Genomic DNA, 11,759 nt, shown 5'->3' with positions numbered 1-11,759 from the left:
ATCGTTTGTTAAAAAAAATAAAAAACTAAGGAGGCTTCAAAGTAAAAGGATCCCTCATTTTTTTTTTTATAAAAATGAAAATTAGTTGTGAAGCTCGTGCCACATTGAATTTTAACGATTGAACAATCTATTTTTCAAGTTGCATATTATAGATCATCCAAACATTATCCAAATCGAAAAATATTTGAGGCATTTAATTGAGTTCAAAGAAATTGACGAACATTTTGTTCTAAGAAAAACATTGAGATTTCGTCATAATAGTTAAATAAGCAAATATTTTCGGATTAAATTAAATTTTTACAAGGATGATCTACGAATCGAGAATTACAAAATGGACGGTTCAAATTGTTGAAGTTCAATGTAAAGTGGGTCCCACAACTAATCTCCATTTTTTAAAAATAAAATGAAAATCTCTTCTCTTAAAAGGCCTGTTAAAACTCATTAGGGTTGGTTTGGGATTGTGGTGCTCTAAAAAAAGCAGATTATTAAAAAATTTGAAACATTAAATATGTTTGGTAAAACAAAAAAAATATATTTTTTTTAAAACTGATGTCAATGAAAGTAAAAAAGCAGAAGCAGAGTCTATCATGCTTCTAAAAAAAATACTTTTTTTTCAAAGCATAATAATCAATGCTCATTTAATGAAATTTTCAAATGGCAAGTATACCCCCACATGTTTTACAAAATTACAATCTTTGTCCCTACATTATTGTATTTGACAATTATTGACACACCTTGACCGAAATCAAAGCGTGTTGGCCGTCACGAGAAGGTGACGTAGCCATGTGCACATTACGGAAGCTAAAGATAATAATAAAAGTACGAATAAATAAAAATCAAACTACTAAACAATGTAGTTAACGTACAAGTGCAAGTGTAAGTGTGAAAAACAATATTCAGAGCACAGAAAGCCTATTGCAGTCCAGAGGAACAAATACTAACTAAACACATCTAGAAGTGGTCCTACACTGGTGATAATCTGTTAGATACGCCGTGGATTCCTCGTAAGCCACCAAAAGAGCAAACCAAACTAGAACCTGGAGGGGCGCAAAACAGAAAGTGTGAATGGGCAAAAACAAAACTTTTCAAAATCATATCATTAACAAAAGTTATAACCCCCCACCGTAAAACCTGTATAGTTTCCCAGAAAATAGAATATACACATATATCGAAAACATGCTCAGAAATATGCCATGTCGAATGCCTCCACATAAAATGTAAGTAACCCAGGTAATGTCAATCAATGCAAGTAATATGTCAACTGGAGTCACCTAACGTGACCTATACGGCATATCATCCTCAGACAGACAGACAAGAGAGGACCATTCAGACGTTGGAAGATATGTTGAGATCTTCAGTGTTGCAGTTTGGCGATGCTTGGCACAAGCGGTTAGGTTTAATGGAATTTGCCTACAACAACAGCTTTCATTCGAGTATTGGCATGTCACCATTTGAGGCATTGTATGATAAATCTTGACCCATCGGGAAGTTCTCGTGTGAGTTCCCAAAAACAAAACCGTGAGGGCGTGGTTGGGGCCCAAAGCGGACAATATTGTGCTACGGTGGAGTCGGGCCTAGAAAGTGGTCCGGCCCGAGCCGGGATGTGACAATTATTATATCACATTAAATATTATATATATTTTTTAGTCATTTAACATATTCAAAGCAATTTAAATAAAAATTTATCAAACACTGAAACACTGTTTTTTTTTATTAAAAGCACTTTCACAAAAAAAAAAGGTTTATCAAACACTTAATAATTTTATTTTACAGCTATTTATTCTCATAGCATAGTAGAAACAGTTTTTTAAAAAACACAATAATACCAAACTAGCCCTTAGATACTGTTTGATTCTACGACAATCGATCATGAGATTTTAACACATTGAAGATCAAATGCCACTAAAAAAAAATGGCAATGGGTATTTCAAATTGAAGTTGTTATGTGTGTGTGAGTCCATTTATCATGATGCTTTGTGATTTATAAATGAGTGTTGTTTATCTCTCTCTCTTTTTTTTTTTTTTTTTTTTTTTAATCTCTAATTTAAATTCCGTTTCAATAAAGACCAAATTTTAAGTTTCAATATTAGCAATGTTTAAAATATTGGTATTGGTCGAAATATTGATATGTAAATTTGTGAAAATATCAACATAAATATTTGTATTGATATTATTTCTCTTCAATGGAAATGATGAAAATTTGCTTTAAAATGTGGAATTGAAAATGAAACTTGAGAGAATATCGTATGGCTGTTTGTTGATATTTAACTGATATGTTGAAAATATCAACGAAATTTGTCAGCCAAAGTTTAAGAGTTTATTCGACACAGGGTGAAGTCCCTTTTCTATATATTTTTCTAATTTTTCCGTTGTTTCTACGTAAACATCGACCCAATCGAGGAAATTTTAAATATTGAAACTACTATCTACCATTATTTTCAATTCAATAATAGTTTTTCTTTGCATCACGTTATTGGTCTATTTAATCGTCGTTCTTCAATTGTTAGGTTTCTCGTAATGAAGATATGGTATAACATTGAACAAATTGTTTTGAAAAAGTAAATTATAGTTTGGAGACTACACTATCGATTTGTCTAAAAAACGCAACAAATAAAATAAGAAAAAGAAAAAGAAAATAACTTTTTTGTTTGAATAAATGATTTTATCTATATTAAAGGGGTATAGGAGTCCGACGTAAGACCTTTCATTTATAAGTAAAAAGAAATATTATTAGACTGTAATACTTAGTGATAATATTTTTCATTTTTATGTCATGGCTTTAGTTGATTGAAATGTCCAAGTCAGCCATGCGCGTGGGGGAACATCCCATAATTTGCTAGCAAAATAACTACACTTCCATAATTAACCCTGCCAATTTGGAAGCTTTCTATTTTTTAATTTCGTAATTATCCAAAGACTATACGGATAAATTGATCTTTTTCGTCTGATGTGGAAGGCATAGACCGACTTGACTGAGGTCGTTTGGAATGGAAGAGGATGCTCTCCGGATTTACTTTGTGGGATCCTAGAAATTATCACATTTTAATTATATATCATATATTGTACTGTCAGTTTATAATATTTATGTTTAATTTTAAATAAAAAATCAAATAAGTTCTTAGCTCACGATACATGATGAATTACAAAGATGTAAGAATCCTTAAAATCCTCGTAATTTGAATCCGGATATGATCCAATTATGTTTAGAATAAATGGAAAATGAACCTCGTCGGATCCTTTTCCTGGGGATCCTAAGAATTTCGTGATCATAACCGTTCATTGTATATAGTATGATTTCTAATTACACGATATACGATAAATAGTCACGATCACATAATCTCAAAAAAAAAAAAAATCCGGCGCCGAATCCTTTTCCAGAATAAATGGCCTTTCGTTTCGTGAAGGGCTTGACTCGGTCTGACGTGTATTCACTCGTTTCAATCCTTTTTGCCATCTCAACTGGTTCGATCACAAACTAACGTACACTTGTACTTACACGTGTCAACAGCTCACCCACACAAAAATCCACATTTGTTTACTTTATTGGAGATCAACTCAGTCTCGGCCGTCCATCACCGCCGTACTGGGACCCACTGAAACTCAAGCTTTTATATTTATGTAGAGTAATGTTAGCCGAACAACATTTTAAAACCAGATTAGTATCAAAAGTGTACCGTCTCGTATAACAAGTAATGCATAGTATCAACATCTAATTTGATAGAATTCATAATTAACGTGACATGTATGTCTCATTTGCCACAAAAACGTAATCGCCTTAGCATTGTCTCTTCATTTACCATGTGTTGAGGTAGTATGTGGTTGCAATTAAAGCATATCACACCTTTAAGTATGAGTAGGAGCGAGTATGATTTGGTTCAAATTAGAGCATGAAATGTTATCCGGTTGACAACGTAAATAATTTCTCCATTTGTAAATATTAATCAAGTAAATAGAACTAGATATATTTCTTTTGAGTTAAGTTGACTACAATAGTTTAATGTTATCTGGTTAACTTGCCACAAAAACGTAATCTCTCTAGCATTTTCTTTTTTTAATTTTTTGTTTACAAACTCAAACTTAAAATCCAAAGCACATATGTTTAGTTTTAGGGAAGGGTAATTTCGAACACACATTTCTATTGCAAGTTTATCCAAATCAACAAAATAAAAAGGCAATAATAATCCAAATTCCCATAAGAAAGTGACACGAGTAGTTGTTTTATAGCAAATATATTAAGTTGGGTTAGGTTTATCAATATTTAACTTTATTTTTTTTAATCGAGGTCTCATTCAAAATCGGATTAGCATGAACTATGAAGGATTTAAAACAGCTTAATAATTTTAAACCAAGTAGAACCGTCGAATTAAAAAAACTAAATTGAACCGTCTTTATTAAAAAATTGAATGGTCTAGATAATTTCAATTTATTTTCTTCTTTGTAATTTAAATTAATTTAGTATTATTATTTTATCTTTGTAAAAAATATAACATCATAACGTCTTTTATCGCGGATCTCTTTGTATTGAGATTAGTATGAAGCATGAGATATAATATAATAACTTTAAACTAAATAAAATCATCACGTTATTATAGTCGATACTCAATTTTCCTGCTAAAAAAATTCTCAGTCGTAGAAAAAACTTATTGATGCTCATGCACAATTTGACACACCCCGACTGAAATCAAGGCATGCTGGCCGTCACGTGAGGGTGACGTAACCATGTGCACAGTGCGGAAGCGATAAAGATATAAGAAATATGAGTGAATAAAAAACCAAACTACTAGCAGTACTAGCTAGGATAACATGCTAATGCGAGATTAAGTGTGGAATACACAATCAGAGCATAAATAGCCTAAGTGCAGTTCGACTGGACAAGTACTAATTAAACAACAACCAAAGGTGATCCTACATTTGTGTTGTTCTGTCAGAACCAGTGTCAAGATCCTCGTGAGCCACCAAAGCACTTCTACCTAAAACCTAGAGGGGTGCAAAACATAAAGTGTGAATGGGCAAAAACAAAGCTTTTCAAAACCATTTCAATTATCAAAGCTAGTAACCCCTTGCCGTAAAACCTGTATAATTTCCCAGAAAATAGAATATATTCGTATCTCAAAACCATGCTCAACAAGCTTTAATCATGAATATGCCATGCCAAATATCTCAATATGAAATATGTAATCCAGGTGATATAGATCAATGCAAATGATATATCAGCCGGAGTCATTTAACGTGACCTGTACGGCTGAATCTAGAGCTCAAATCCACATCTCAGCAACAATATATATATGTCTCATCAACAATATGCCTGCACACGAGTCAGAACCACCTAAAGTGGTCTGTACAATAAGTTGGGTGTAAATAAATATGTTATAGTGCTACAATCACATGAAGGCTGTGTGAAGTATCGCAAGTCACCTACAAGTCAGAACCACCTAAAGTGGTCTGTACGACAGACTGGCACCTGCCTTGGATCCAAGTTGAGCGTGTGTGGTGCAAGAGGTGAACGATCACGTGAAGGCTAGGCCCTCAACTCTGGCGGAGCACTAACACTGGGGTGCAGGTTAATGAGCTCTCTAAACATCTCACATAATCCTCAATTTACATAAACATTCAATAACTCACCTGGTACTTACTTGAGCGTCCACAACGTCAAGCATAAATATATGCAACTATTAATGCATGTATAAAACATATGAATACTTGGCATGGTACTTCAAAATATACTTTCATTTAAAATGAATTTCTGGGAAAAATCAAGTATATAGATATATACTGAAAACCAAAAGCCCATTCACTGGTATGTGGAAGGGTCGTAGCCCCCAAGCCTCAAGTGACTGCACTCGTCCTCAGGATAGGTCTCACCTATATGCGAAACAACTATATAAACGTAAATTTAAAGCACATAAACAAAACTAGGTAATAACTTCTCATACATTACTCAAATGGGGTATTTGAATATACCAACGTGATTAACTCGACAGCAAGAACATCCCCATATTTTTAGAAAAATTTTCCAACCACCCACGCGCCGGCCTGGCACACGTACGGAAACCTAACTGCGTTAGGGAATATTCCGTCCAAAAATGGAATATACCGTTATATATACCTGACGCCGTTAGTATATTCCGTCAAAGTTGACGAAATATTCTTCGTCTTCTCCAGTGAGTCTCGCCGGTCGCCGTCGTCCGCCGCTGTCTGCAACTTGAATTTTCGCCGGTTTCTGGAAAAACTTCAAAACTTCATATCTTTTTCAATTCTTAACCAAATTCCATGAAATTTGTACCAAAATGAAGCTTACAACAGGTAGAACAAAACCTTTCCACTTTTGAAACTTAAATCCAATGGAATCTCGCCGGAAAACCCACGATAATCTAGCCAAACTTGAAACTCGCCAAACTTAACTTCCCGACGTCCAAAACACTTCGTTTTTCTTCTCAGAGATTCGTGAAGACATTCTAAATCTCCCTAGAAGCTTAGGGCCTGTTTGGTATTGAATTTGAGTCCAAAGTTTTTAACTCAAAAACAATTTTTAAATTTTAAAGTAAAAAAATCCGTTTGGTAAGCCCATTTCGCAAAATTGGACTAAATTTTTTTTTAAGAATAACCCATTATAATTTGCAAAACAACAAAAGTGAGGTTTTAGTATTTTTTTTTTCACAGTTCAGATCGCGATGGAGGTTTGAGTGACCTGCACTGCGCAGACCACGAACAGGGCTTCCACCTCACCAACCATGAACGACCAAGAGATTCCGGCGAATAGCTTTAAGCTTCGAATCTATGAGTGCTTGATTGGGGATGAGACTGGGCCTTTCTCTTTACTGCCAGGAACGATCAAGGTAATGGGTCTTTCTCTTACTGTGAACGGAGAAAATGATCAGAAAGTTGGATTTATGTGTTTTATGTGTTGGGTTGTGAGAAATTGAGTTTATCTGTCTAATTGGTGTGATTCATTTATGTACTGTGTATATATATTAACCTAACCTAGCAGCGGAGCAGAGACAGTGTGGCATTGCAAATCGCAATCCAAACTGATCGAGCTCAAGAATCCGATCATCGAACAAGGTCCTCCTCCTCATCTTCTCTGTTCTTTGATATATATATATATATATATATATATATATATATATATATATATATATATTTTATAAAAACCCATGCTTTAATGCTTTGATTGTTCATCACTCGCATTTTACCTAGTTAGTTTCAAAAAAGGATTGGGAACCACCATCTGTTTGTGATTAATTTACATGAAAAGTTTATTAAAAATCCATTCTTTGTTAGTCAGATGGTCATAATTTGCTATCCGTTCTTCCAATCAGACTCGACTTTTGAGGAGTTTTTGGAAGTGGGGTTTGTTTATTAGATGGCTAAGAGCTTGAAAATCATCTGTTTAAGCTGGATTTTTGCAATCTTGAATCGATAGATGGCACGAATTAGTTGATGGGTTCAGATCCTTTTTTTATGCTGACATGGTAAATATATGGTTGGTTACAAAATTCATATGGTTGCTTGTTTCATAGAATGGATTTCTGACATTTGCTACATGTATGTAGCAAGTAATATTATGTGATATACTTGTTTCATTGGATGGGTCTTTGGAGTAGCCAAAACGTCAAATGATTGAGGTCAAAAATGAATTTTTCATATTTTCCCTGTGAATGCTTTAATGATAGACTTGGTGTTTGAATTACGTTGTGTTTTTTAGCGATGGTTCCAGTTTGGATTAAATAAGAGAAGTCTCGTTTTCATTTTGGTGTCGAAAATTGTACAATTTGGATTTGAACCCTTGGAATTCAATAAGGGTAGTGATTTTCACTTGTGTTCTCATGTACCCTTTTTTTTTTTTTGGAACCCTTGATTTGCTTTGATTCTCCATTTGATTCATCATGTTCAAAGGCTGTAAAGACGGGATGAGTGCAGTGGTAGAAGCACTTCCCATCTAACCGAACTTGACAAATTTCAATAGGAGAGCCTTAGTGAATATCCTGTTTTTATTCATTAGATACATTGGATTCTTTGGTACAAATAGCTTCTACTTACCTACAAATAGTATGTAGCTATTTATTATAATCGGAAAACTATAGATCCGTTTGTTGTTGGAGGGGTGGTTTTTTATGGAGTTTTCGATAAGGGATGTGATATCCACACATTTCATTTTATTTCTTACACACTTTTTTAATTTTCAGCCGTCGGATCGAATGAATTGAATAAGATCAACGGAAAAAAATTATCAAAGGGTGTGTGAGAAGTAAAATGAAGTGTGTAGATAACATATCCTTTTCGATAATTATAAAAAGGGTTTTCGCAAAGTTTCCAGGTTGGGAAAGTGGAGGTGGTGATTTCAATATTTCTGGTATTTTCTGGGCTAGGAGTAGTAGTACTACATACTGGTGTTCATCATTATGAACATATCCTCCATGTCCTCTTTTTTTCTTTTGTGTGTGGTCTTTTTCCTTCTCAAATCCCTTTCTTTGCGGCTGCTGTCTTTTTACCTTTCTCTTTTTTTATCTAATGGCATTAACATTAACATTATACTTTAGCAATAACATTCATAAGTTGATGCCAAATTTTCCAATTAGTAAGTAAAGACGTATTCCTGTTGCATGTTGTGCATAATTTCATTAGAATGCAATTAAGGAATGATACTTTGTTTCAACAATTTGAAGACAATGATGTTGATGTGGTAGAGAAAGCTCGGAGGCAAGTCAAGAAGGGGAAAACATGCATTTGAATGACGACAATGTTATGAATGATGTTAGAGACCATAGCCAGATCAATATGGCTTGATTATGTCAATAACAATTAATCTCAAAGTTTATTGGTTTTCTAGAATGTTTTAATGTAATATTTATTGTCTAAGACTTGAAGTTTAATTTGATTATCGAGCATATATGTGTTGTATTAGCACATGGATATCAAAATAGTATGTTTAAGGTTTAATTTCATATGTTTTGTATATCTTAAAACAAATATATAATTGGGGGGAAAAAAACTGCTTTCAAGAGTTAAACCAAACAAGTTTTCAAATTTTTAGATTCAAAAATAGTTTTTAAGTTCAATACCAAATAAGTTTTTGAAATCTAAAAAAATACTGTTTCTAAGAGATGATTCAGAAAATTAGTTTTAAAAACTATTCAAGTTTTTGTGTAAGATACCAAACAGGCCCTTAAAAACTTCTAAAAACTTCACGATCATGATTGCATGAACAATACCTAAATCGGAGCTCGCGAGACACAATGGTTTTCGAAGGTTTCACGTCCAACCAAAGGTATAGATCAACTCCTAGGCTTGCAAGGAGTTCAAAAACACCAACAACGATCTCGATCTGCAACTTGAAGGGTTGGTTTGAGGTTTGTCCGTACAATTGTACGGAAATGGAAGAAAATCCGAGAGAGAAGAGAGAGAGAGTCTACGGGAAAGGGTATGGGTGTGTGTGTGATGTCCAGCTAAGTCACCAACCAAAAACAAATCATCCATGACACCAACTAACGTCCAAGGGCAAAATCATCATTCCACGCCATCGATACAAATATTTCGAGACGGGCTGTCACACAATTACTGCAGCATTTGGCACCAATAATATAACGTTATTCATACGTTTTTCTCTTCATATAATATTGTATTATTAGTACAAAACGTTAGCCTCTATAAAACTTGCTATTTTAAATTGGTTGATGTGTTTTGACTTGCTCCAAAACGAAAAAAGAAAAACAAATAGAAAAACGAGTGCAGGGTGGTGCGACGCGATGCCAGGAAGGCAGGTACTGGCGTACATACTCTCAATTTTAGGCAAACCAAAAACAACTTATATTTTGTTCTATCTTTATATCTTATCTAATATTGAAAAAATGTTGTGTGGTTCATGTTTCTTTTATTCAAAAACAAAAATTTTGGTGATACATCAGATATTTTATCGAACCTACTAAAAAGGAATATAAAAATCGAAGGGCATGTTTTGTTCCGTGGATGGAATTGAGTTGTAGGAATATGATTGGATCGGCAATGATTGGATCGGCAATGATTGGTTAGGTTTATAAGACAGGACTTGTAACCTATGTACAATAACAGGTTAGATAACGCACTCAAGTCTATTTTAATTTGTCACAACTATCATAACCAGCCTACCAAACAAACCCAATGTGGCATGAATGAGGTTTGGTTTTTGTTTATTTTAGACACAATGGTTTTTGTTTATTTTCGACACAATGAGGATGGAAAACACTAGAAAAATTAGAATTAAATAAAATAAGGTATCAATCTTAATCTTAATCTTAATTTCTGATTATATTGTGAGCAGTGGAATACGAGTCACACGATCATATTTTTTCAGAGGTGTGTTTCAACATTCTTAGAAGTTGGGAGGAAGAAAGCAACCTGCAGAGCTAAATGTGGAGTGGCAGGCAAAGGACTCATGCATGGCTCCTTGGGTAGGGAGGGAGCAAGGAGGATGGGAATTATATGCGATAATGATGGACGGCTGCACGAACAATAAGTGATTTGCCAAACTTAGAAACAATGCGACACCGACGCATAAACAACACTCTAAAAAGTTGCGTGTGATTCGCACATAATCATTTTAAATTGTATTTTTGACATTTAAAAATCGACGCATTTTTTTAAAGATTATTAGTAAAGCACATGCAACTTTCTGAACGGGATGATAGACGCACTTGAGCTGTATATAATCCACGTTGCATTTTGTAGTAAAATTTAAAATCTAGGTTTCATTGGGATAGAATTTAGGTAAAGGCACTTAGATATGAACAACAATTTGAGGTCATGTTATACTTAATCCTTTATCATATTTTAGAAATTTTTGTGTATAACGACATTCTTTATTAAACGACAGACGCATTACTTGTATTTTTAATATTATATTAATAACATGTTGGTATATTTTGTTAGCTATCACCAATTTGTAAGTCAAGAATGGAGTCAGAATTTTAGCCTAAAAGGGACACAAAAGTCTCAATACGAAATGCTCTCCTGATCTTACAAAAATTATTTTGCCGCGTCTTGTGTGGTGAGGAACCGACCACCGTCGTTTGAGTTTGGTATGGTGTTATCTTCATCATCCTCTTCCTTAAACCTAAACCCTAAGCCTTTATGAATTTCTTCCTCTCTCTCCTTCCACTGATCCCCAGACCAGACTTCTCCTTAAAGTCCAAAAAAAAAAAAAAAGGGATTGCCTAACTTTGTAGGAGCCACCAACCTCCAATCAAACCGATAAAAGAAATCAAAGTAAAAACGTCGAATTGGGGTCCTGAGTTTAAGAAAAAACCTTGAAAATCATAAGTATAACACTAGACTTTTATTCGTGAAAAAATTTCGGCGTAAAACCATCCTGGTACCTTCATGATTCCACCTCTGTTGTAAGTAACGGTATGAATATCATATATATGACATAACCTTTAATTTATTTTTTAACCTCATGGGTTCGTTGTCACAGTTTTTGCACTCCCCGCCGAGAAATGGGGTTTTCAATCCAATGGCCTTTGGCAAAGGGCCTAATCACGTTCAAGTGGTTGATCCTCACGAAAATGGGCTAGGCTAACTGGCAACTGGATCTGTCCATGATGGCTTGGCTTCATTTTGTTTCCCAATTCTTTTCTCTCCTTCACGTTGCGTAATTTTAAGCATAACCGCCGAAAAATAAAATAAAAAAAAGAATACAACGAAAAATCAAATATACGTAACGATATTTATTAATTGACGTGGCATAGCCATATCAGTTGCTAAAATAGAAAGTTAAGGAAAGA

The sequence above is a fragment of the Pyrus communis genome, chromosome 6 (genome assembly GCF_041283825.1).
Source record: "Pyrus communis isolate YQ-2024b chromosome 6, ASM4128382v1, whole genome shotgun sequence".
Taxonomy (NCBI): domain Eukaryota; kingdom Viridiplantae; phylum Streptophyta; class Magnoliopsida; order Rosales; family Rosaceae; genus Pyrus; species Pyrus communis.
This window is presented reverse-complemented; position numbering follows the sequence as displayed.